General features: G+C 40.8%; 1 long non-coding RNA gene across 1 annotated transcript; it reads left to right on the top strand.

Moving 5' to 3' along the window:
* Positions 1–166: 166 nt before the first annotated feature.
* Positions 167–20,493, top strand: LOC120222702. Its single transcript, XR_005526104.1, has 3 exons — positions 167–223; positions 9,402–9,538; positions 19,831–20,493. It is a non-coding gene; the product is annotated as an uncharacterized LOC120222702 (long non-coding RNA).
* The last annotated feature ends 5,115 nt before the right edge of the window (positions 20,494–25,608 follow it).

The raw sequence follows: 25,608 nt of genomic DNA, 5'->3' as shown, positions 1-25,608 counted from the left end.
TGGGGCGTGGCTTTGTGACTAAGGGGCGGGCTTTGTGACGCCTTGGCGGGTCGACTACGGAGATTTGAAAGTTGGAACCGACCACTCTGTAAATGGGTCACTTTTCCTCCATTGTCGCTTTCAGCTTGCTTGCCTTGCCCTGCTCGATTCTGTCGCCACGTCTCCTCAGTCTTCCGTATCTTGCTCCACAGCGTGCCACTGAGGCGTAATTCAGTGCAAGAAGGTACTGTATCATTTATCATGTCTCAGGTGGCCTCGTCTGAGAAATGGAACTCCGAGTACCTACCTCACAGAATTGTTAGCGGAATTATGTGAACAAATGTACACAAGCGCTCTGACTGGTACTAAAACATAACTATATTTAGCCCATTGGTAATTTTTTTTCACGGAGCCCACCCATCTTTGCCCCTCTACCGTCTTCCTTTCCCCTCCCCCCCCGCCCCCCCGTTATTCCCTTGGTCTTTATGTCCCTTCCTGTAAGTATTCTCGCTCTGTCCACTTTGTTAATACTCCATTTTAAAATAGTGGTTCAGGAGGCGCCTGGGTGGCTCAGTCCGTTCAGCGTGGGACTCAACTTTGACTCAGGTTGTGATCTCACGGCTCCTAAGTTCCAGCCCTGCATGGGGCTCTGTGCTGGCAGTGCAGAGCCTGCTTGAGGTTCTTTGCTCACACTCTCCCAAAATAAAGAATAATTAACTAATTAATTAATTAATTAATGGTTCAGATTGCCGGGATCGGATTTCAAACTTTGTAATTTACTAGCTGTGTAAATTTGGGCAAGCTGCATAACCACTGCATCTCACGGCCTCCTCTGCAAAATCGAATTAATAGTTCAGTAACTATTAACTATTAAAATTGTGATTTTTCTATGCTTTTATCTCTGTACTTTTATTTCTTGCCTAAAGTTCGACTCAAATAATTATGAATACGTTCCTTTTGAATTCTTTTTAGCTGAACCTTTCTTCCCCAGTAACTCTCGCTTCTGTTCTCTCCCTCCCAAACTAAGATAAAAACTTGACTGCTATCCGTCATTCACCTTCAGATGCCATTCTTTAGCAACTACTTTTTCTCTCTTTCCTCCACCTGTACCTATTTTTGGATCTGTCATGGAAGAGATGTGTCAGCACATGAGATCATCTCAGAACAGTGTCCATTTCCTGCCCCTATTTAACAGTCAACTATGCATTGTGGAAGTTTAAACAAACAGCATTATTCCAACAGAGGGGACATAGATGGAGGTTGTGTCTTAAGAAAGGACAAAGATTGCATGGGTCAAGTAGAAATTGGACATTGCAGAATGTTAGATCAGGTATTGTTTCATATGTTCATTATTAAATATAATTACTGTGAGGTTAATATTCCCACCTAAGTAAATAGGTTTATTTAGGAATACTATCTACATAAAACAAGGTCAGTAACATAATATCATGAGTGACACTTGTTATCATCTCATCTGGGATTACAGATTATAACTTTCAACTGTATGCATCTGTTTTACAAATTTGTGCCATTGTTCAGAAATGTGTGGCTGGATAGGAAAACTCCATCAGTATAACTACCATCTGCCCACAATACACATTCTTCTGGTTTTGAATTTTTTTTTAAATTTCTTTGTTTTGAGAGAGACAGAGAGAGCGTAAGTAGGGGAGGAGCAGAAGGAGAGAGGGAGAATTCCAAGCTGACTCTGCACTGTCAGGAGCAGGGCTCAAACTCACAAAAACTGTGAGATCATGACCTGAGCTGCAATCAAGAGTCTGGATACTTAACTGACTGAGCACCCAGGTGCTCCACTCCTGGTATTGCATCTTATTGCACAGCACTGGATAGTATGGAGAAAAGGATTTATCAACATAATACATTAGTTGCTCCAATTCACGTTGCACCCCCTTGACTATGGCCTTCTTCCTGAACGGGAGGCATAAGAAATATCCCACCGGGCACCTGATGTCCAATTACTCATAGATCAGAGAAGTAGTAATGTTTACCCTAATTGAAATGCATCTACTGTGTCTGTTTATCAGTATAAAATAATAAAATTTCTGCTGGATAAAGAGAAACAGGCCAAATTGCCTGAAACTATTCTACTGGTAAACTAGGTCTGAAAATGCATTCGATCAATTGGAAATTGCCTTTCCCCCTTCCAGTGGTAAAGTAGTAAAGGTACTTAACATTAAGTATTTATAAGGGTGAGGTTTATATGGACTAATGTTGAGCTCTAAACAGGAAAGGGCAGATATCATTACCTAATCTTTTACAGCTACATGCAATTCCATGAGGGATGCATTGTACTCTAATGAAAAGAGCAAAGCCTGAAGTCAAATGGGCTTGAATCAGATCTCTGACTATTATTAGTTGGTTAATCTTGGTAGATATGCTTCAGCTCTGTCATTCAAAAATTCTGATTTTATTGCAGCATTGTCATGAGGATTAAAGGGTGTTTTGTAAGCACTTCTCGAGTGTTAGTTTGATTCTCTTACGTGGCATACATAAGGTTTAATAGGAACTCATAGCCACTATCGATGCTATCTCCTTACAACTGCCTTGGTGGCAAAAATAGTGGCTAGGAATAAATAGCCAACATTTTGCATGTAACAGGAGTCTTAAACAAAGAAAGATCAGGTTTAATTGTTCCTTCATCTGAAAATTCAAGATTTTATACAGGCCTTGACTACCTCCAAGAATTATTGAGAATCAAAACTATGTGGCACCCTATCACTTTTAAACATATTTTCAGAAAAATAATGTCCACGTGGTATAAAAATGTGAGTACATAGCACTCTCTGGAGCATTATTGTTGACACAAAAGAAAGAGCCACCAGCTCAAAGGGCACTCGCCTTCTGGACTCTGATGTAATGTTTGTTTTTCCCCCAGAGGGATCATATGAACATACTTCATAAGTTACACAGTCATAAACCTGCACAGTTTCCAAATTTCAACTAGACTTCTTGTGGTTATTGCATCCAAGTACTTCTCATTGATCTGCCGCAGATCCAGGTTCACTGGTAGAATTTTAGATCTACTAAGTCCACTTGTGCTCCCATGCTCTGAGCAAAGCCTTCTCTGCAAACTCTGAAGCACAACTAGAGCTATAGTTTAGCTGAGTCAGTGCCATTTCCTCACCTTGGCCTTAGAAGATGTTATTCTTAAGTCAGAAATAGCCATTATGCCCACAGCCCAGATTTCTCTATGAAAGTAGTAATAAGCTGACAGAAACTTTAGCTGCATTGCTATTCAGAAACCCAGGAGAATATTATCTTGTAAAGCCATAGATGTACAAAGATTCCAACAGCTTCAATCATGCTAACCACATGGTATCTGAGAAAGTTTCATTAAATGGAAAAGCTAAACAACTTATTACAATGCAAGAAAATTATAGTAATTTAATACCCCTATATGCTAATTTATTAGATTTTCAGTTGCTTTAGAAGATAGCTCTTCCATAGCAGGGTCTCTGGTTACTGTTCCTAAGACATTTATAGTCTGCCCTCCGATAACTTAGGTTTTCTCCTGGTGTGGTCTGTATATTTGAGACTAGTCACTTCAATGTGAAGTATTAATTCCAGGCAGGAAAGCAATATAATATAGTAGTAAAGAATGGATTCTGCGGGCACCTGGGTGGCTCAGTCGGTTAAGTGTCCACCTCTTGATTTCGGCTCAAGTCATGATTTCACGCTTCCTGAGTTCGGGCCCCATGTGGGATTCTGTCTCTCTCCCTCCTTGTCTCTGCCCCTTCCCTGCTCTCTTTTTCTCTCTCTCAAAATAAATAAATAAACTTTTAAAAAAGTAAAGTAACAAAAAACGTACATGGATTCTGCATTTCGACTGCATGGATATGAATCCTAGCTTTGTCACTAATTATATGTGATTAAAGGATACCACATCCTACGTTTTAACAGAGATCATCCTACATTTTAACAGAAATATATAAAAACCTATTTGCTGTGCTTTAAAAAAGTGGTAAACAAGCTTTCCCACCAAAACATTCGTTTCCTTGTAAGCATTTTTTACAAAAGTAATTAAAAGTGTGTGTGTGTGTGTGTGTGTGTATTACGGGTTAGCATATAGCTTCCTCCTCAAAAAAGAGAAATACCTGATATCCCCCCAAAATCATAAACAAGTCTAGAAAAGTTCTTGAATGTTCTGGAATGTATTGATAATGGCATAACTAGCTAATAATGCACATGTAATGGTGCAATGGCTTATGCAAGTTTGGGTATTGCTAACCTGAATAGAGCTGATGGAAGAGCAAAGCAATAGACGGTGAGGAAAACCCAGGGTGCTCAGCGTCCCCAGACAGAGCATGGGGCTAGCCAGCCAAGCCATAATGAACACATATCCTCAACTGTCAGGATGTCAGGAGTTGCAGACTACCACATAGTGACCATGACCTGACCCCCAGTGAAGACTGGAGTAAAGACCTTGGCAAGCAGAGCCCACCAGACCTACTGGCTGGAGTAAGTGGCAGCCAAGCCATTGAGAGACACTAGTCAGTCTCCTAGTAGGGGGGGGGGGGGAGGGGGGAGGGCTTCACCAGCTATCTCCTTTTGCTTTCTTGCAGTTTTGCTTGGCTCATTGAGAGAAATAAATGAGTAAAAGTTGTTTGAGTTAAATGATATTTGTGTGCAACTTCTCATAGGATTGTCTACTTCCTTCTCATCTTGTCTTTGTGTTGATGTTGTTGCTCAGAAGACATTGAGCAATCCAGGAAAAGTTATTTAACCCTCTGTAAACCCACCAGCAAGGCAGATATATAAAGCTTTGTTGTGAGAAGTAAATGAATTGATCTATACCAAGTGCTTAGAACAGCTTCTGGCACATGACAAATGCTATGTAAATGTCAGCTCTTATTCGAAAAGATATATGCACCCCTATGCTTATTGCTGCATTATTTTCAATAGCCAAATTATGGAAGTAACCCAAGTGTCCATTGATATATGAATGAATAAAGATGTGGTGTATATACTGATGGAACATTATTCAGCCATAAAAAAGAATGAAATCTTGCCATTTGTGACAATATGGATGGATCTAGAGGGTATAATGCTAAATTAAATAAGCCAGTCAGAGAAAGACAAATATCATATGATTTCATTCATATGTGGAATTTAAGAAACAAAACAAATGGACAAAGAAAAAAGAGACAAACCAGAAAACAGACTCTAAACTATAGAGAACATACTGATGGTTCGCATTGGGGCAGGAGGATGGGTGAAATAAGTGAAGGGTATTAGGAATACACTTATTGCAGGGGCGCCTGGGTGGCTTAGTCGGTTAAGCATCCGACTTTTGCTTAGGTCATGATCTCGCGGTTCATGGGTTCGAGCCCCGCGTCAGGCTCTGTGCTGACTGCCAGCTCAGAGCCTGGAGCCTGTTTCGGAGTCTGTGTCTCCCTCTCTCTCTGACCCTCCCCTGCTCATGCTGTCTCTCTCTCTCTCTCTCTCCTAGAAATAAATAAAATTTAAAAAAAAAAGGAATACACTTATTGCAATGAGCACTGAGTAATGTATAGAATTGTTGAATCTCTACATTGTACACCTGAAACATAACACTGTATGTTAATTAACTAAAATTTTAAAAAATAAAATAAAAGTCATGGAAAATTACAAGTAAATGTCAGCTCCTATTATCAAGAACTGGGGAAGGCCTCTGGTAATGGAATGTTAAAGGTTTCCTGGGAGATGTGACCAGTTTTGCCAGCCCAACAAAAAGCGGGTTTCTTTTCACCCAATGACATTGGTATCCAGCCTCTTCCACCTACTTCTTTTTTTGCTTTGCAGTGTTTTAAAGGAAGGTCTAGTAAGCTTGGAAACTGAAAGGGCTTCTTACATTTGGGGAAGTGCAAATACCATCCCTTTTGGCTGCAGTCAGGCATGGGGGAGGTGGAGATCGAAAAAGAGGGCACCTCAGAAGGGAAGTATGTAGGTTTCTCCCTCAAAAGATTCTGCCCCACTCCCTGTGCTGAGAAACCACTGCGGATATTGTATGGGGGACCATCTCATAAGAACCCAGCAGCCATGGTCCTGAAGTCACTGAGAAACAGGATGTTTGCAGAAGGAATCTCCCACAGAAGATGAGCTTACCATAAATCCGCGAGCATGTGAGAAGGGCCAACAGTGTGAGAGAAACAACAAACCCAGTGAATGAAAGGCCCTGCATCAGAGAAAACAATAGAGCAATCCACAGTTAATTTTTATATCCATATTTCCGCCTTGTGGTAAGCCAAATAATGGCACCGCAAGGATATCCACGTCCTAATCCCCGGAACCTGTGGATTTAAGGTGGTAGATAGAATTAAGGCTGCTAGTCAACTGACCTTAAAGGAGGGGGTTTTCCCAGATTTTGTAGGCGGTCCTAATGTAATCACAGGAATTCTGAAACGTGCAGAGGGGAGGCGGAAAAGGACATTGTCAGAAGCAATGTGAAAGGGAATCAACCAGCCATTGCTGGTTTTGGAGACGAAGGAAGGGAGCCACAAGCCAAGGAATGTGGGCAGCCTCTAGAAGGTGCAAAGGGAAGGAAATGAATGCTCCTTTAGCATTCATTTAGAAAAGAATGCAGCCCTGCCTACATCTTAAGTTAAACCCAGCAAAGCCCATGCCATCCTTAAGGCCTGCAGAACTATAAAATAATACGTTCATGTTGCTTGAAGCTACTCAATGTGTGATAATCTGTTATGGCAGCAAAAGAAAACTAATGCATTTGTTGGAAAATGAATTGATACAAAGCACCCAGCCCACTTTTCTGCATGATGATAGGCTAACATGGCATAGTGGCTGCCACTTGGTATTGCCAGAGGGCAATTATTCCCCCATCATTTCTTTTATTAGTTTGTAACTAGTTGGCTTTACCCGGTTAAGGTCCTGGTCCCAGAGACACGGAGTGTTTTCTATGTGCCATGTGCCATATCAGGTGGATTACCAAGATGAATTAGACCTGGCCCTAAATGTTGAATGTTTATGGTCCAGTAGGGAAGACAGATTCATAAACAGGTAACATCAACACAATACTGGGAGTGTTCCAAAAGGTGCATCCAGAATACCCTGGAGACACAAAGCAGTGTGTAGTCCAGTCCTGGGTTTGCACGCAAGGAAGCAATAACTCCATATTGCACTGAGATCCTAGCCCCAAATAGCACCATTATCACTGTCATTTACACAGTACCTGCTCCATGTCATATATAAATCACACACACACACACACACACACACACACAATGTCCTAAGTGCCTTATCGACATTAAACAACTTAGTCTTTCCAATAACTCTATCAGGTAGCTATTGTTATTAAATGCATTGCACAGATGAGAAAATGCGGAACTGAAAATTCAGGTTGCTTACCAAGGTCACATGACCATTAAGTGTGGAGCCACAGTTTGAGCCTAGGGATTTTGGCTCTGGTGACTGGGCTTTTAGCCCCTGCCCTACACCACCTTCTATGGTAACTCCAGCACCTTTGTATGAATTCCAGAACTGGAATTAATGTCTATGCTCACAGTGAGACCCACATCTCCCCTGGATATTTGTTTTGCCCTGATTTGCAGAGATACCAATTCTCTTCACAGGTGAAAGCACTCCTCCCATAGCCCCAGTGTTTTTACTGGAAATGGCTTATACTAAATGTGGTGCTTGAAGGAAGAATAGAAAGTAGCCAGACAAGTGGAAAGAGGAAGAACAAGGGAATCCTTGCCCTCTTCTTTCCTCCATGTGTATGTACTTCCTGGATGATTCCATCCGTACCCATGATGCTAATAACACTTGGCAGGTAGTCACTTTTTATCGAGACATTTAAGGTATGTCAGGTCAGTCTGAGTAATCATTAAGTTCAACCACAGTGAATGAAGCAGATTAAATATCACTATGCAGGTTAACCAAATTCTTCAATGCCACATATCCATCCATCCCACCATTCATCAAATATTTACTGAGTACATACCAAGTGCCAAGCACAATCCCACATTCTGAGGATACAGAACAAAACAAAAGTTCTTGCTGTCATGAAACTTATATCTCTGCGTAGGAGAAATAGATAACAAATAGGTAAAATCTGTGGTCTGTCAGGTGGTGATAAGTAATACTACAGAAAAAAAAGCTGGGAAAACCAGGGTGAGGGGGATAAGGATTATAATTTAAAATGTGGTATAAATAAATAAAATGTATTTAGGCCAGGTCTCATTGCAAAGGTAACATCTGAGCAAGGATGTGAATGAGCTTAAGGAGTAAGCATGGGTATAGTGGGGGGAGGAGAGTTCCAGGAAGTGGGTGCAACAAATACAAAGGTCCTGGGGCAGGAGATAGTTGGCATATTCAAGGAACATCAGAGAAGTTCATGTGGCTGGAGCAGAGTTAATGAGAAGGGGAAAAGAAATAGGGTCAAAGAATAACAGAAGATCAGATTGCACAGGGCTTTAAAGTCCAGGGGTAAGTTGGGGGGGCTATTGAAGAATTTTGAGCAGAAAAATGACATTATCTGATGCATTTTCTTAAAATCTTACTCCAGCTACTATATCAAAAACAGACTCTAGGAAGGAAGAGGCTGTTAAAATATGAGATGATGGTGACGAAAAGGGAAGAATGACTCTGGAAGGAGAGAGTTGCCATTGGGCGGACATACATAAGGGATGGCTTAAGGAAAAGATCAAGATTTTCTTTTCAGATATGTGACATTTGGGGCACCTGGGTGGCTCAGTTGGTTAAGTGTCTGACTTCGGCTCAGGTCATGATCTCACGGTTTGTGAGTTCAAGCCCCGCGTCGGGCTCTGTGCTGACAGCTCAGAGCCTGGAGTCTGCTTCGAATTCTGTGTCTCCTTCTCTCTCTGCCCTTCCCCTGCTCATGCTCTGTCCCTCTGTCTCTCAAAAATAAATAAACATTAAAAAATACATTTAAAAAATAGATACACTGCATTTAAAATTACTATTAGCCATTCAAATGTAGACAGTTGGGTATATGATCTAGAGTTCAGGGGAGAGATCAGAGTGAAAATGCAAACGGGGAGCCATCAAAATATAGACAATTTTTAAAACCATAAAGCTAAGAAGATCACCACAAGAACCACTATAGCTACAGAAGAAGTCTAAGGACTGATCCTTGAGACATTCCAATTCCACTGCTGAGAAGGAGCAGCCCAAGGGTAAGAGTAAAACTAGTAGATTGTACAATTCTGGAAACCAATGAGGTGGATCAAAATAGTGCATTAAATTAAAGACCCCCAGTCTTCATCCCTCCCTGTTTCCATGCTCTTTGCCATAAGTATTCCCCCTAAAGATAGAACATATTTAAGGGTCCTTTGCTTTGGAACTCAAAGACACTATTTTCTTTGGCTGATGGGATTTAGGTGGAAAAGCCAGTGTCAGTTGAGTGTAGACCTTACAGACATCCTATGTTTCCACTTGCCTTTTTGCAGTCTGTCATCAACAAGAGATTAGAAGCATGGCCTCGTAAGTTCGCTGGCCCAAGAAAGACCTGAGCCCATCCTGCTGCCTGGAGCCCAGCCTCTGTTGAGCCAAGCCCAGATCAGAAGACCCCTCACGTGACCCACAGGTGAATGGGCAAAATAAATGTTTTCAACTACTGAGGTTTGGAATGATTTGTTACACTGCACTATTGTAGCTGTGTAGCAAGGATAATAAGGAAACGGTAGGCAAACTGTTGAAGACGACTGATAGGACAAGTAAGATCAGAACTGAGAAATGACCATCGGATATAACTACATGGAGGTTGCTGGTGTCCCTGAAGACAGTTTTATTGAAGTGGTGTGGTGATACTTTGAATGGAGTAAATCCAATAAATGTTGGAAAAGAAGGATTGGAGAAAAGCAGTAGAGACAATTCTTAAACTTTGGGTGCAAAGGGAAGGGGAGGAATAAAATGGCACCTGGAAGGAGTGGTGTCAAGAGAGAGCTTTTTTTAACGAATGTACTTTTATCTTCTATCTCTGTTTTCTACTTTATCATATTTCTATTAATGAATAGATGCTACATACATCATTTTCATAGGATACATTTGCAAATATTTTCAGATCTTCCATTAAAGTCGTTGAAACAGGATTGCAACTTATTCTACCCAATTTCAAATATTTGGGTATCATATCTGCCAGCTTTATCTTTTTAAATAATAGCTCTATTGAGATACACTTCACATACATACAATTCATTTATATGTGTACAGCATTTCAAGTATACATGTCAATGATTTCTAGTATATAGTTTATTCAGCATTGTGTAACCATCACCGAAATCAATTTTAGAACATTTCCAGTACCCCAAAAGGAAACTTGTACCCATTAGCAGTTACTTAGAAGAGGGGCGTTTAATATGGGGATAATAATGTGTGTTTTTCTGCTGATGAGAAGAATCCAGTAGAGAGAGAAATTCATGATGCAGGAACTACAGAGAGAATTGCTGGGGCAATTCCTTAGATAGCAATTGTTCTGAGATAGATAAGAAGGATGAGCTTTGGAGGGCAATAACTGACATACAGATTAAGTATGGTTTAAGGAGATTGGTACGGGTGCCAGGTTGACAAGGTAGACTGATGGTTAGCTTTACATGTCAACTTGACTAAGATATACGACCCAGCTATTTGATCAGACAATGGTCTAGTGTTGCTATGAAGATATTTTGCAGATGTTGTTAGCACCTACAATCATTTGACTGTAAGTAAAGGAGAGTTTCTTCCATTTTGCGGGTGAATCTCATCTAAACAGTTAAAAGACTTCTAAAACAGGGGTGCCTGGGTGGCTCAGTCCATTAAGCGTCCAACTCTGGATCTCAGCTCAGGTTTTGATCTCAGGGTCATGAATTCAAGTCCCACGCTGGGCTCCACACTGGGCATGGAGCCAACTTTAAAAAAATAAGTCTTCTTGGGGTGCCTGGGTGGCTTAGTCGGTTAAGCGTCCGACTTTCGCTTAGGTCATGATCTCGCGGTTCGTGGGTTCGAGCCCGCGTCGGGCTCTGTGCTGACTGCCAGCTCAGAGCCTGGAGCCTGTTTCAGTCTGTGACTCCCTCTCTCTCTGACCCTCCCCTGCTCACACTGTCTCTCTCTCTTTCCTAGAAATAAATAAAACATTAAAAAAAATTTAAAAAAAAAAATCTTCTTAAACAGGCTCATGCTGGGTGAGGGGAAAGTTTTAACTTACAAATTCCATTTTTTATTATTTTACTATTCTGTTCACGTATACTATGAAAAGAAGACTATTCTTATTTTAATCATACCCTTAAAAGACGCCGTTGTTTATTTTCTTAACATTCTATTAATAAATAAAAGAAAAGTTCTTTGACTATTATCCCTTTTGCACATTTGTACCCCTATAATCTATCAGGGGAGGGCTATTTAATCTCATCTGTCCTTTTATTTTTGAGAAGGTAAGACCTACATCTTATCCACAATAGATTTCTCTATTACGGATAATAGTGCCACCTTGACCACTCTGTTTACTCAAAGCTTTTCCAATTTGTTTACCAGCCTCAGTAATACATGGTACTCCACAATGGATGGGTCCGCTTCCCTCTGCACCTTCCTGACCTTCAGACTGTACAAACTACACAGGCACAGCTGACTTTGAGTAAGGATAATTATGGGTATCACAGAGGAATGGGCAGTTCTTGCTACATAACATCACAGGAAGGACAAGCTGGGCTCTCTTCAGTTTCCTGCTGTGCTCTCCAGACCCTGGGTCTGGCTCCATGCTCAGGAAGGAAATGAGTCTTAGTGGAACCTAGCCCCTTGGGAGAATAGCAGGTCTCTGTTCTCTTATATCCTGGAAACTATCGTGCTGACCTAAACTTCTTCATGATGAATAATGATCTCTTTCTCTAGCAATAAAATTTGATCCCTTCATTCAATTTGTTCTACCAAAATACATACATAAAGCATGTATGGTCAGAACTGTTGCTACAATAGGGCTTCTCTCTCTGACAAGAGATTCTGTCCTTTGAAAAATTCAGAGTTCTATAAGGGGTCTTAAAGATAATTTTTTACAGTCCTTTCTTTCATCTCTTTTTTGACTATTCTTCATCTATGTCTCTATACCCTTTTACAGTTCAGGTTAAAGACCTCTCAACGATTTGGTCTTCTCATTTTAGTCCTAGGATTGGTAATCAGTCTATGGGAGATCTCCTGGAATGCACTCAGATTCTAAAGAACCCAACATAAGCAGGGCTGTGTGCAGCTAATAAGCAGAAGTGGGGCTGCATGAATTGTTGTTGACTGACATCTGTCTGATTGGTTGGTGACCGGGCCATAGAGGTTGTTAAATATTTTGCATACTGTCCCTGGCATATGCAGAAGGTTGAAAATACATACAACTCTACTATGTTTTGAAAGCTCCATGGGATCACATATTCAATAATAATAGTTCTGTGATTTTGTACAACATTGAAAATGTCACAGACTTTTGATATATGCCAATCAGCCAGTTGGGTGCTGTGTGTATTCATGAGGTACCATCATTGCTTCTCAAGATCTCATTAAATATGATGAGTACTATTAACAGCATTACAATCATTGATGCTGCTGCTCCCTGGGTGCCCAGAGCCAGATAGAAGGCAGCACTCTGTAAACAGAGTGCCCAGAATCATACCATGGTCTTCCTTGGGAGAACTCCATGCCACCCCAAGGGCACCCACGGAGAAATGCCTATGAACACCAGTGATCCATATCTTTATAGAATGTCATCTCAGCATCTAACTTAGAATATTTGAACATCGGCTGGCAGTTACAGCACTGTCATTTGGATTTATATCTCAAGTGAACTTACACTTCATAAAGGGATCTGTTCCATTATCTCAGATTTGTTTTATTGGATTCCCTTTCTAGTTTTTTAGGAAAAAAAAAAGCAGACAAAGAAAATGGATAGAACGTGACTAAGGTGGGTAATTATCTTTACAGTTCTCACCAATATACTCAAATTCATTTTATCATTTTTCTTTTGGCTCTCTGTGAAGCAAATCTCTTTGGAAGTTTGAACTTATTGAAAATCTTTAGACTTCAGCCAACCCTCTCTAAAGAGCAAGGACATCATTATGGCTTTTTCTCAAGCACAAAAAGAGGTGCTCAACTTTAATTATACAAAGCTTTTATTGATTTAGCTGACTTAATATCTTAAGCCTTGATTAACATTGGAAACTTACAATCATCACTATTCAGACTTGGAGAGATGGAGGAGAGCCAAAGAGATCAGCCACCAAGGCTGTCCAGTTTTAGAGGAGGATGCTCCCAAGGGACAGAGACATGCATTAAGACAGGGAGCCCAGTGGCTCTTGGTAGCAATTGAGAGTACTTGGGGGTGCTTATTGATCGTGTAAAATCAAAACAGATGTAAGGGGTGCCTGGATGGCTCAGTCAGTTAAGCTGAGCGACTCTTGATTTTGGCTTAGGTCATGATCTCACGGTTCATGGGATTGAGCCCTGCATCCGGCTCTGCACTGTGCATGCGGAGCATGCTTGGAATTCTCTCTCCCTCTCTGCCCCTCCCCACTAAAAAAAGAAAAAGATGTAAATACTTAGAAAGTCAGAGCTTACTACAAGAAACTTCTTTCAAAGGCACACTGCAGTAACATAATAAGAATGGTAATGACGCATTCGTTTATGAGGTGCTGCTAAAATGCTTCTCGGTGTCCCAAACAAATGTAGCCTATGGAACTCCCGCGGAACCCATTTACCGCCTTCTACCCTCAGTTTGTCTGACTGGAAAGTCTGGATTCTCCCTATTTTATTTCCTATTTTACTTTCCTTAGAATGCCTGGCTTCTAGATTGCCAGGAATATTCAGATATTTTTGAATCAGCTGCAGAGATTCTTCCCACTATGATTTATTACAAGTGTGTGCCACGGGAAACAAACGTGTGTAAGATGATAGCTGGGAAAAAAAAACCTTGCAGACAACCACAGCTGGCTACTATTTCCTTTTGTAAAGTAAGAGTCTTAGCCTTACCACTTATGACAATAAAATAGGGTCACATATTTATAGCCAAATGTACACCCTAGGGTGACAAAGTCCAGGCTTTTCCTAGGTTTCCCTTCTCCAAGTATCCTCTAGGACTCCCAGGGTTGCTTATGCTTTTTTTTAAATAAATGTTTTATTTATTTTTGAGAGCACATGCAGGGGACGGGCAGAGGGAGCAGGGGACAGAGGATCCGAATCAAGCTCTGCGCCGACAGCAATGAGGCAGATGTGGGGCTTGAACTCACAAACCATGAAATCATGATTCGACCTGAGCCGAAGTGAGATGCTCAACAGACTCAGCCTCTCAGGTGCCCCTGCTTATGCCTTTTGATGAATCAGTCCTGCCTGCCTGCCGTTGCCTGCTGGAAGAGTAAGATCTCAGAAATGTTAAGATCAGACTCCACTGTCCTTTGATGTTGAGAAGTCCTGGTCTGTCTGCCTTGGATGTTTCCGGCTGTGTGGCCTCGCTGAAATCACTAAACCTGCGGCAGCCAAGCCCTGGCAGTCCTTCAAGCATGGTCCCTGATTAGGAATCACCACCTGCTGATGGGCTTGAGTATACTTATTCCATCTGGAAAATCAAATAGGAAAATATATAAGGATGTTAACAGAAATTATGTCACCTGCCTTCCTTCTTGACATATTTCCATACTAATATTCTCAAAAGTAGTCATTAGAGCAGCAAGAGGCAAATGTCATAAGGATCTTTACAGTCTTGGTGGCTTTGTTCCATTCAAGGCAAAGCTTTTCGCAATAAAACAGAAATTATAATATTCACTGGAAAGACATGAAATGTTATAACCGAAAGTAATTTTAGGCATAGAGTTGCCTAAACTCCTAGTTTCACAGCTGGGAAAATAGTTCACTTGTATTGTCATATAGCTGCGGTCCACATCTTGGCCCCAGGTATGAGGATACCAGTTCAGAAGCCATCTGCCCAAATCTCCAGCCAATGTGTTTTGGAGACAGAATTGAAGAGCCCTTCATGCTTGAGTTACCCCATTGTTAAACCAGCCTGGCTTTCCAGAATTCAGGTTTTAAAGTGAGATGGAGTGACGAAGGGAAGAGGTGGGCAGAGATACTCTGCTTCTTCTTTGGAGGGCTGATGGTGGTGCCTTAATTTTATTTTCTCAGAGTGAATGAAAACTTCTCAAAGCACTGGTTCTGCTCTTAGCAGTAGTGCCATCATGTGCATATGACGGTTCACAGTTGACAAGCATGTGCAAACGTGTTCTTCTACTTGATAATTACAACCAATTTGAGAGGTCCATCATAGAGTACCACTTATTTGTAGAAAAGAATGTGGAGCTGAAGAAGGTGAACTGAGTTGTTCAGTTTCTTTCAGATCTTAGATGACAGCGCTGGCCCCATATTTGAATGTTTTAGTTCTGAGTGTGCTATTCCTTTCAGTAGAAAGAGATGCATCTTGTTCATGACCTACTTGCCCCTTGACTGCCAGTTTGATCTCAGATGAGCCACTTTCCCTTGTTCTGTATTGTACTGCATGGGGCATTCCCCAGGCTCCCTTGCCTCTAGGCCACCGGGTGGGCTCAGTCAGTGGAGACACTAATAGGAGGGGAGGAAGAAGGGAGAAGTCAGCATAATTCTCCACCTCTCTAAGCTTCCTGGGGCATCTCTAGGCATCTCTGGGCTGTGGCCTCCATGGCTCTGTCTCCTGTCAGACAGCCTTTCTTTTTTTATATTTATTAATTTTTGAGAGAGAGAGCGCACATGTGAGAGAGAAGGAGGGAACAGAGGATCCAAAGCAGGCTCTGCACTGACAGCGGAGAGCCCCACACAGGACTCGAACTCCAGAACCCTGAGATCATGACCTGAGCCCAAGTCAGATGCTTAACTGACTGAGCCACCCAGGCACTCCTGACAGCCCTTTCTTTATCAGAGCCAGATCCCCCTGGCCTTCTGGGCTTTGGCAATATCACCCCCTCCTGTTGAACCTCCAGCCCCAGGAGAGGTAAATGATTTCCTGCTGCTCCTAGTTTCTGGGGTCCTTCATTATGCCCTGCTTATTTTCTCTGTCCTTCCATAAGCTTTGCACTTGATTCCCTATATTAAAGTCCCTTCATCTGAAAGACCTACAGTGGATCCTAACTGATAAAATATGTGAATTTAAATAAACGTCCTTAATAAACTGCTCATAAAGGTAACTAGTACCCTCACTGAACAAGCCTTGGCCATGGAGAGAATTTGTCAGATATTTTACGGGCACATATTTTTTGATCCTTGGCTTTAAAGAAACCACTTAAATAGTGCTAATTTTGGTATCCTTGGTTATCTGAAACTACACAAAATTTACCAAAGTGAAGTTTCTTTCCCCTTCCCTCTCCCCTCCCTGCCCCCACTCCATATATACAGAGTGTTGGCTGGGTCTTTCTGTCTCAAAAGCAATAAGAGTACAGATGCAGTCTGTTTTTTTGGTAGAGCACTCATCTGGGCACACATCCCTTGTAGGGAGCTCCACAGACATGTCCCCCTCTGGGGCTTCTACTTATGGGGGTTGGGGAGGGGACTCTTGTGGTTCTTATTATGATCGCAGGACACACTCCAACAAAAACCATCAGGGAACTTTGAGGAATAGTATTTGTTACTAACAAGTCCTGGCAGATGCATGGCAAGCCCCAAGGGCTACCAGCAAGCTTGCAGGTAACAAGACAGAGAGGAACACAGACCTGGGCCTGCCTTTATTAGCGTGGAGAGTTTGGGTGCCTAAAGGTTTCTTGGGTTCACTCTTTATTGGCAAATTTAAAACATAAGAGTAGGAATTAAAGCATGGGAAGGGAGAAGCAGGGGTCATTCGAGTGGTCAGTCATCTAGGTTGCCCAGGGCTTTCTATAATGGGAACTTCAGGTAGGGTGCAGCCTAGTTCTGTATCTGTTGGTTTGCTAGCAGCTGCATCCTACAGCTGGCAGTATGTTTATTTCACATGGGAGTCTTTTGCAGTGGGTACCTCCGCAATCAAGGCCTAATGTCAGGTACCTACACTGTTGCTAGTGATGTTGGATATGTTTTCATGTGCTTATTGGCAGTACAATATATATAAATATATACAATATATAGAAATACCTTATATAAAACATAAAATATGTGTATATATATTTTTAGAAATGTCTATGCAAATCCTATGCCCATTTTTGAATTGGGTTGTTCAGTTTTTTGGTTGCTGTTGGATAATTTGCATTTTAAACAAGTGTCCAGGTGATGCTGATCTGAGAATCACATGTTGAGAATCACTGTTTTAGATGAGATTGTATATGTCAAGTGATTAAGTGCCAGCCTTGTTTATGGTACGGAAGTTGGATAAAATTTGCATGGTGTGTGGTTTTGATCACTTCTTAAATATCATACTTTTGATAATTCATCTTCTGTGGATTTTCTGGGATTTGGTATATTATCTTGTTCCCCATGCAGCAACAATGGAAATCAAGGTGGACCTGAAATTGAAAAATCCCAGTACTATGCACCTCACACCTTCAGACTTCCCCAGAGATATTATCTGGATGTGTTACAAAACCCTGGGAATACACATCTTACTAAAGCTGGACAGGATGTTAGTACTGACCTGAAGATTTAGGAAACTCTTATTTATATATCATCATGAAGCCTCAAAACTCCTGACCAATAGGCGCTGTTTCATAAATGTGGCTTTTTTTTTTTTTTTAAAGAAAGAATAATTCGAGGCTCCTGGGTGGCTCCATTGGTTAAGTGTCTGACTCTTGATTTTGGCTCAGGTCATGATCTCACAGTTCATGAGATTGAGCCCTGTGGTGGGCTCTGCAGAGCCTGCTTGGAATACTCTCTGTCCTTTCTCTCTCTCTGTCTCAAAAATAAATAAATAAACTTTAAAGAAAGAATAATTATCTTAAAGAACCCTTGCTTATTAGACTGAGTTGGCAGAATTATCATTGACCATGTGAATATGTAATTACCATGATTTATTTGTCAAGTACTAAACATAGGCAAATTTCCTACACTTTTATTGAATTTGAGAAGTTAATTAGTATGACTATTAAGCAAAACCCAGAGATCATTATATATGAAATATTTCTCTATAACTCTAATAAACTGATTTCAAAACCTATTAGCCTTGAAATTTCATTCAATAATCCCCAAACATTTTCCCCTTTGGTTAATGGATCTCTGTATTTATCCTTCTCACTAAAAATATTCTAGGACCATTTAAAAGGTTTATAACAGTTCTTGCTGGACATACATAATTAAGTTTATTTTCTGTGAAATCTGTGGAAACGTCCCTTGGAATTAATTGAAAAGTATAATTTGTCTTGTTGTTACTTAGTATTTATGTAGCACTTCATATTCCTTAAGTATTATATAATCACTCGTTCCTCCTGAGCAATTTTTATGTCATTGATTATAATGTCCTTTTGATATAATACGTGATTTACTTGTGTCATGATTTTTGATATATTCAAGAGAAGAGTGGACAAGGATGGGCAGTTGTAATACCCTGTGTTGGGGGGTCCCCAAGATCACCATCCAAGTTGGATGATTCGCAAGGAACACCCACAGGATTCAACATCTACTTGTACTGACAGGTATGATTTATTACAGCAAAAGGAATCAAAGCCCAATTAGACAAAGGAAGAGACCCAGGAAAAGGCCTACTGGAGACCAGATGCAGGCTTCCAAGGGTCCAGTGGTTTCGTGCAGGGTACAGTAAATTCCTCCAACAGCAAGTTGTGACAACATTTTACCAAGGAAGCTCATTAGAGCCTTATTGCCTAAGGTTTTTATTGAGAGCTGATCACAGAGGCAAACTTTGCCCGGCATGTGCCATATATCCAGACTTCCAGAAGCAAAGTAGGTGTTCAGCATTCCGATGATTCATTTTCTGTGTCAACTTGATGGGCCATAGTGCCCAGATACTTGATCAAACATTATTTCGATGTTTCTGTGAGGGTGCTTTGGATGGAACTGACATTTAAATCGGTGGATTTGAACAAAGCAGACTATTCCTTATAATGTTGACGGACCTTACCCAATCAGTTGGGTACAGAACCGAACAAAAGATTGACCTTTCCTAAGCACAAAGAAATCCTGTCAGCAGAAAGCCTTTGGACTTGAATTGCAACATTGGCTATCCCTGGATCTTAAGCCTAATGGCTTAATCTTGCAGATCTTCAGAGTTTGAACTTACCTTCCATAATCATGTGAGCCAATTCCTTAAAATAAATCTTTTTCTTTTCTCTCTTTCAGTCTCTCTCACATATATATCATCTTTCTATTCTATTCTATTCTGTTCTGTTCTATTCTATTCTATTCTATTCTAATCTATTGCTTCTGTTCCTCTGTAGAACCCTGGGTAATACAAGTATAAGCCATATGGTTTATACAGTTTGGATGCAGTGAGCCACTCTGATCTCTCAATGGGTGGAACACTCCTCAAATATAATTTCCAGAAGCCAGCCAAGGGCAAGACTTGCAGCAGCCCTTTCTAAAAATAGCAGTTCAAGCCTATGGGGTTAACTTTTCTCATATACCTCCATCTCATACACAATATATATAAAGAAACAAAAGGTAAGGTGGGAGGAGGGTGTTCTTGTCTCTTTGCTGGATCCTTGCAGATGTAAACCTTGTTTAAAAATTGGGGGGGGAATCCCTTGTATCCACAGAACTGGAGGAACATTCTTGTTACATATAAAACCATAAACCAGCAAAAGCATCCCCTATACTTCCCTCTTTGTTACTGTTTAGTATTTTCAATCTATCTTAACATCAGACTGCGTTATCCAAGTAAAGAAGTTAGTGTCAAAAAAGGTTGATCCACCTCTGTAGCTTTCAGATCTGGCCTGCTTGCAGCGTCTGCCCTGTGATTTTTCAGCAGATAACATAACTTTTCTTTTAACTTCACAGGAAATTCCATGCTTGAATGTGCCCTGAGATATGAAGCATGACAAGAACTACCACCCAAGCGGTTGTCAGAATGCAGACGGTCTGACCACGATCCCTCCAGGGACTTGCCCTTCTCCCGCAAACCGTCAACAACGGGGATACTCCTGGGAAAGAAGGATGGTGACTTTCTAGGCAGAAGCCGTGTTTTCAGAATCTGTACTTGTTACTCAAGGATCCACATAAAGAAGCAGACATGGGCCAGGGCAAAGCACACGTTCTAATGCTTGGCTACCTCAAACTCTTCATTGTCTTTTCTCAGCGTTTTGCCAATGTCTTAACTAGTCTCCTGTGTCTTCTCTCCCCATTTTCAAGTTGCTTCATAAGTTGCCATGAGAATATTTCTATAAACACGAAGCCAGTTGTATTGCCTCACTCAGTCCACACTCACTGTGTCTGGTCTACTGAATACATCCTCAAGCCCTTGGCACTGCACTGAGAGAACGTCACAGTATGGCCTGAATTTACCCTCCTAGCCATTCTTCTAGTCACCTCCTCATCAAGGGTGGGTCAGTCACTCCCCTTTGACCCCCAAATCTAAGACTCCATCAGACTGTAAAGTTGTATGGTTTTGTAAGAACCCACTGTCAGTAAGATACGTACTTTTCAACTAAATTTAGTATTGAAATACACAAATGAGTACAAATGCTTTAATTGTGTAGCTTGATTGATTTTAGAAATAAACACATCGCTTTCACGGTCATCTAAATCAAGAAATAGACCATCACCAGGACTGCCTATAAGTCTCTCCAGACCCCCTCTCGCTCACTTCCTGTCCCCTGCCTTCTATCACCTGGGATTCATTTTTCCTGTTTTACAACTCTGTAGAAATGGAACTGTACAGGAGGAATTCTTTTGTACCTAGCTTCTTTTCCTCAATAGTTTGTAAGGTTTATCTGTGTCAACGCTAACAATTGTTGGTTGCTCTCGTTGCTGTCTGGTGTTCCAATGTACTCATTTGCTTTTTTAAGTTTATGTATTTTTGAGAGATTGAGAGAAACTGAGGGGCAGAGAGACAGGGAGAGGAAGAATCCCAAGCAGGCTCCTTGCTATCAGTGCAGAGCCCAATGTAGGGCTTGAACTCATGAACCGTGATATCATGACCCTAGCTGAGATCAAGAGTCAAATGCTTAACTGACTAAGCCACCCAGGCAACCCGTTTACCCATTTTATTTTGACAGGTGTTTTCATTATTCAGCTACTAAGCATAGTGCTGCTCTAAACATTTTTGTGTGTGTGTTTCAATAACTGTGTATATGCATGACTATAGGACGTATACCTAGGAGTAAAAGTATCGGGTCATCGGGTATGAATGTCACTAGCTTTAGTGGATACTACCAAGCAATTTACTAAAATAGTTGTGCCAATTTACATTCCCGGTGGCAGTGAGTGAGTGTTCCTTCATGCCAACACTTGGTATTGTGGTCTTTTTCCATATTAGCCCTTTCGGTGGATATGTAATGTTATCTCATTGTGGTTTTATGGTCCCTTAGTGGCAACTGATGCTGAGACACTTTTCACGTCTACTGACCATTTTGATTTTTTTTTTTTTTGTAAAGTATCCATTCAAGTCCTTTGCTCATTTTGTTTTCTATTGATTTTAGGACATATCTATGAGGAGTTACATATCCTACATAGAGGAAATTGTATACACACACACATGCACATTTATCCCATTCTGTGTCTTGCCTTTTCACTCTCAGTGTATTTTTTGATGGACATAAGTTCTTAATTTTAATGAAGTCTAATAGGTTCATTTTTTAAAATATGGTTCTGTTGTCCTGTTGGGAACTCTGCTTCTCTAAACTATCAAGATATTCTCCCATCTACAGGCCATATTGCTTTGTGTTTTTCGTCTAAATCTGAAATCTTTTAGATTTGATTTTGGCTTATGATGTGAGGCAGCAATCATACTGTGGCTTTTCCATATGGATATTCATTTGACCAATTTACCAAAAAGTCCATCGTTTTCCTTCTGCACTACTAAGTCACCTTTTTATTTTATTTTTTAACGTTTATTTATTTTTGAGAGAGTGCAAGTGGGAGAGGGGCAGAGAGAGAGGGAGAGGGAGACACAGAATCGGAAGCAGGCTCCAGGCTCCGAGCTGTCAGCACAGAGCCCAATGCGGGGCTCGAACTCATGAACTGTGAGATCATGATCTGAACTGAAGTTAGATCTATTCTAACCAACTTAGCCACCCAGGCAAAATCACCTTTTCATAAGTCAGATAGCTACATTTGTTTTGAGTCTATATTTGGATTCTCTATTCAGTTCCATCAGTCTGTTTTCCTGTCCTGTACCAATGCCACATTGTCTTAATAACTGTGGCTTTATTTATTTATAATAAGTTGTGGCATTTGGTATTGGAAGTCCTTCGGCTTTGTTCTTCAAAGTTGTCTTGGCTATTCCACATTATTTGCATTATCATATAAACTTTAGAATCAGTTTGCCAATTTTCACAAAAATAAATCTGGGATTTTGATCGATATTTCACTGGATCTATATATCGGTTTTTTGTTTTGTTTTTGAGAAAGAGGGCACAAGTGAACAAAGGGCAGGAAGAGAGGGAGAGGGAGAATCCCACAAGGGGCAAAAAGAGAGGAGAGAGGGAGAAGTGGAGCTCACCCAAAGCAGGGCTTGAGCTCACCCAATGTGGGGCTCAAACTCATGAAATGTGAGATCCTGACCTGAGCCGAAGTCAGATGCTTACCCCACTGAGCCACCCAGGTGCCACTAGATCTATATATCTATTTGTGGGAGAATTTACATTTTATAATCTCAAATTTTCCAGTTGGTGCATATGGTTCATTCATCTGTTTAGGACTGCTTTGATTTTTGTAAAAATGCTTTATGGTTTTCTGTGAAGAGGTCTAGGCTAACACATTGCTTAGGATATTAGCATCTATGCTCATGAGGGATATTACTCTATAATTTTCCTTTCCTGTAATGTCATTGTTAGGTGCTGATGGCCTTATAAAATGAGGTAAGAAGTGCTTCTACTCTTCAATTCTGTGGAAGAGTTTGTTAAGACTGGTGTTATCCCGTCCTTCAGTATGTTTAGATAAATTTACTAGCCCTGCCATCTAGCTCTGGAAATTTCTTTGTAAGAGAGGTTTTTTAAAAGTTTATTTGTTTTGAGAGACAGAGCATGCACAGGGACAGGGGAGGGGCAGAGAGAGAGGAAGAGAAAGAATCCCAAGCAGACTCCGCGGTGTCAGCGCAGAACCCGACTCAGGGCTTGAACCTGTGAACTGTGGGACCTGATCTGAGCCAAAAGCAAGAGTTGGACACTTAACCTACTAAGCTACACAGGAGCCCTGTAAAAAAGTTTTAAATTGCAGATTCAATTTCTTTAATAGATACATGTTTGAAATTTTAAATGTAATTTTCTGTCAGCTTATCAATTGTGTTTTTCTTTGGATGTGTACGTTTGGTTTAAATTGCCAATTTGTTGACATAATGCTGTTCATAATACCTTATTAGCTTTTTCACATGTTTAATCTACAGTGATGTTCTTTTTTTATTTCCAATATTCACAATTTGTGTCTTATCTCTATTTTTCTTATTAGCTATGCTAAATATCTATCACTTTTAAATGTCTTTCAAAGAACCAACTTTTGACATTGATTTTATTTGCTTTATAGTTTCAATTTCATTAATTGCCCCTCTTTATTTCATTTCTTCTTCATTATCTGGATTTAACTCACTGCGTTTTAAAAAATTGCTTGTGATGGATACTAGCAATATATGAATTTAAAGCACTTCTTTTATATTATCATACGATACCATTCACCTTTTTCCCCATTCTTATTTTTTTTTAAAATTTTAATGTTTATTTCTTTTTGACACAGAGAGAAGCAGAGCACAAGTGGGGGAGGGACAGAGAGAGAGGGAGACACAGAATCCCAAGCAGGCTCCAGGTTCCAAGCTGTCAGCCCAGAGCCAGATGCAGGGCTCAAACTCATGAATCATGAGATCATGACTTGAGCCAAAGTCAGCCGCTTAACTAACTGAGCCACCCAGGCACTCCTCCCTATTCTGTTTTGTGTGACCCAAAGCATGTGTTTCCCAATGAAGGTCCTTTAACAAACTAGGGATATAGTTTGTTAATATGAAAATCTTAGTTATTTAAAAGGCAACTTCTCTGGTGAAGAGCTCTGGCCATAATTATAATTGTTAATGTAACAATTCAAAATGTTGCCTAGTGGTTTGGATGAGGGGAATCTTCATTTACACACCCAAGCATTTACACAGTAGGAAGTGACTTAGCACCAGAAACCATTGAAAACTGGGCAGTGTCCTTGGATGATATGTCATTTTTCATCTCCTTTTGAGATGAGTCTATTCGTAGGACTGTATTAGTTTCCTACGCCTGCCATGACTAAGTACCAGCTACGGGATGGCTCAACCAGAAATTTATTGTCTCGCAGCCCTGGAGGCTAGAAGTCTGAGATCAAAGTATGGGCTGGTCGGCACTTCCACTGAAACCTTACGGGAAAGGATCTTTTTTGCCTCTTCCTAGCTTTGGGCAGTTTGCCAGCAATCTTGGGTGACCCCTGACTTTCAGATGCATCACTCCAATCTTCCACCTTCACATGGCCATCCTCCCACTTTGTATGTCTGTCTCTGTATTCAACTTTCCCCTCCTTAAGGACACTGGTCCTGTTTGTATAATATAATTTATATTGTATCATAGGATTGTATATAGGATTGTATAATAATCTTATTTGATGACGGTTACCCTTATGACCTCATTTTAAGTTGATTACCCCTGCGAAGACCCCATTTCTAAATAAAGTCATATTCTGACGTAGTAGGGGTTAGGACTCCAACATGGCTTTTTTGAGGGATATAACTGAACACACAAGAAAGACAATGTCAGTGCTTATTGAGAAGGCTCCACAGATGGCCAAATGGAGAGCTAGACAATGGAGAGGGGAAGGACAAACACCCCATAGACAGGTAGTTAGGGCACTCTCCTCGCATATGACACATATCGTTTCCGTGACTGACATTTGCTCCACAGATTCACCAGCCTTCTTAGGCAATATGATTTCCAACATGTGACCATACTTGCTTTAGTCCTCGGAGTGAACATCTGATCGCCTGTAGCTACCATATGCACAAACTAATTTGGTCCCGGGGTTTGGATATATCACTGATAGGAAACCTGGCTCAGCATTGTGAGACCAAATTGTACAAACTGCTTTCAAACCGATATATGTTAACCTAAGTCCCTATTTTCAAGGTGGCAGTAAGCTTAGGAGAAAAGCAGTTGTTTAGAACCCGGTTGGCAGCTAATGCATGTACTTCTAGAATCCATCGGTGCTTCTCTGTGGCACCTCTTAACCTTTCAGAAATTTAGTACCTACTCTTCTGTGATTCTCTGTCGTTTTTCTACAATGTTTCCTTCTCAACTGCGCTTTAGCTGGATCCCCCTCTAGAGAGCATCCATAGATTTTTAAGACCAGAAAGCCGCCCGGCAAATGAATCACTCAAAATAGCGACATTCGTGGATCAATTAAATCCAACTTGACATCCTTAGCGCATCTGTAATGCGATAACGATGATCCCTCTCATCGCGATGTGGTGAGGAATAACCAATGAATGATTGTAAAGCACTCTGAAAATAGAAAGGGCCCAATAAAAGCTTGTAATTATTAACGGTAATCATTTGCAAGTGACCTAGAAATTACCAAGTTATAGCATTCATCTTGTCGTGCATTCATTTTGTGTAACGC

This window comes from Hyaena hyaena, unplaced genomic scaffold (genome assembly GCF_003009895.1).
Source record: "Hyaena hyaena isolate Hyena2069 unplaced genomic scaffold, ASM300989v1 scaffold_17, whole genome shotgun sequence".
NCBI lineage: Eukaryota > Metazoa > Chordata > Mammalia > Carnivora > Hyaenidae > Hyaena > Hyaena hyaena.
Note: the sequence above shows the minus strand (reverse complement) of the source record. Positions and strands in the feature narration are given on the sequence as shown.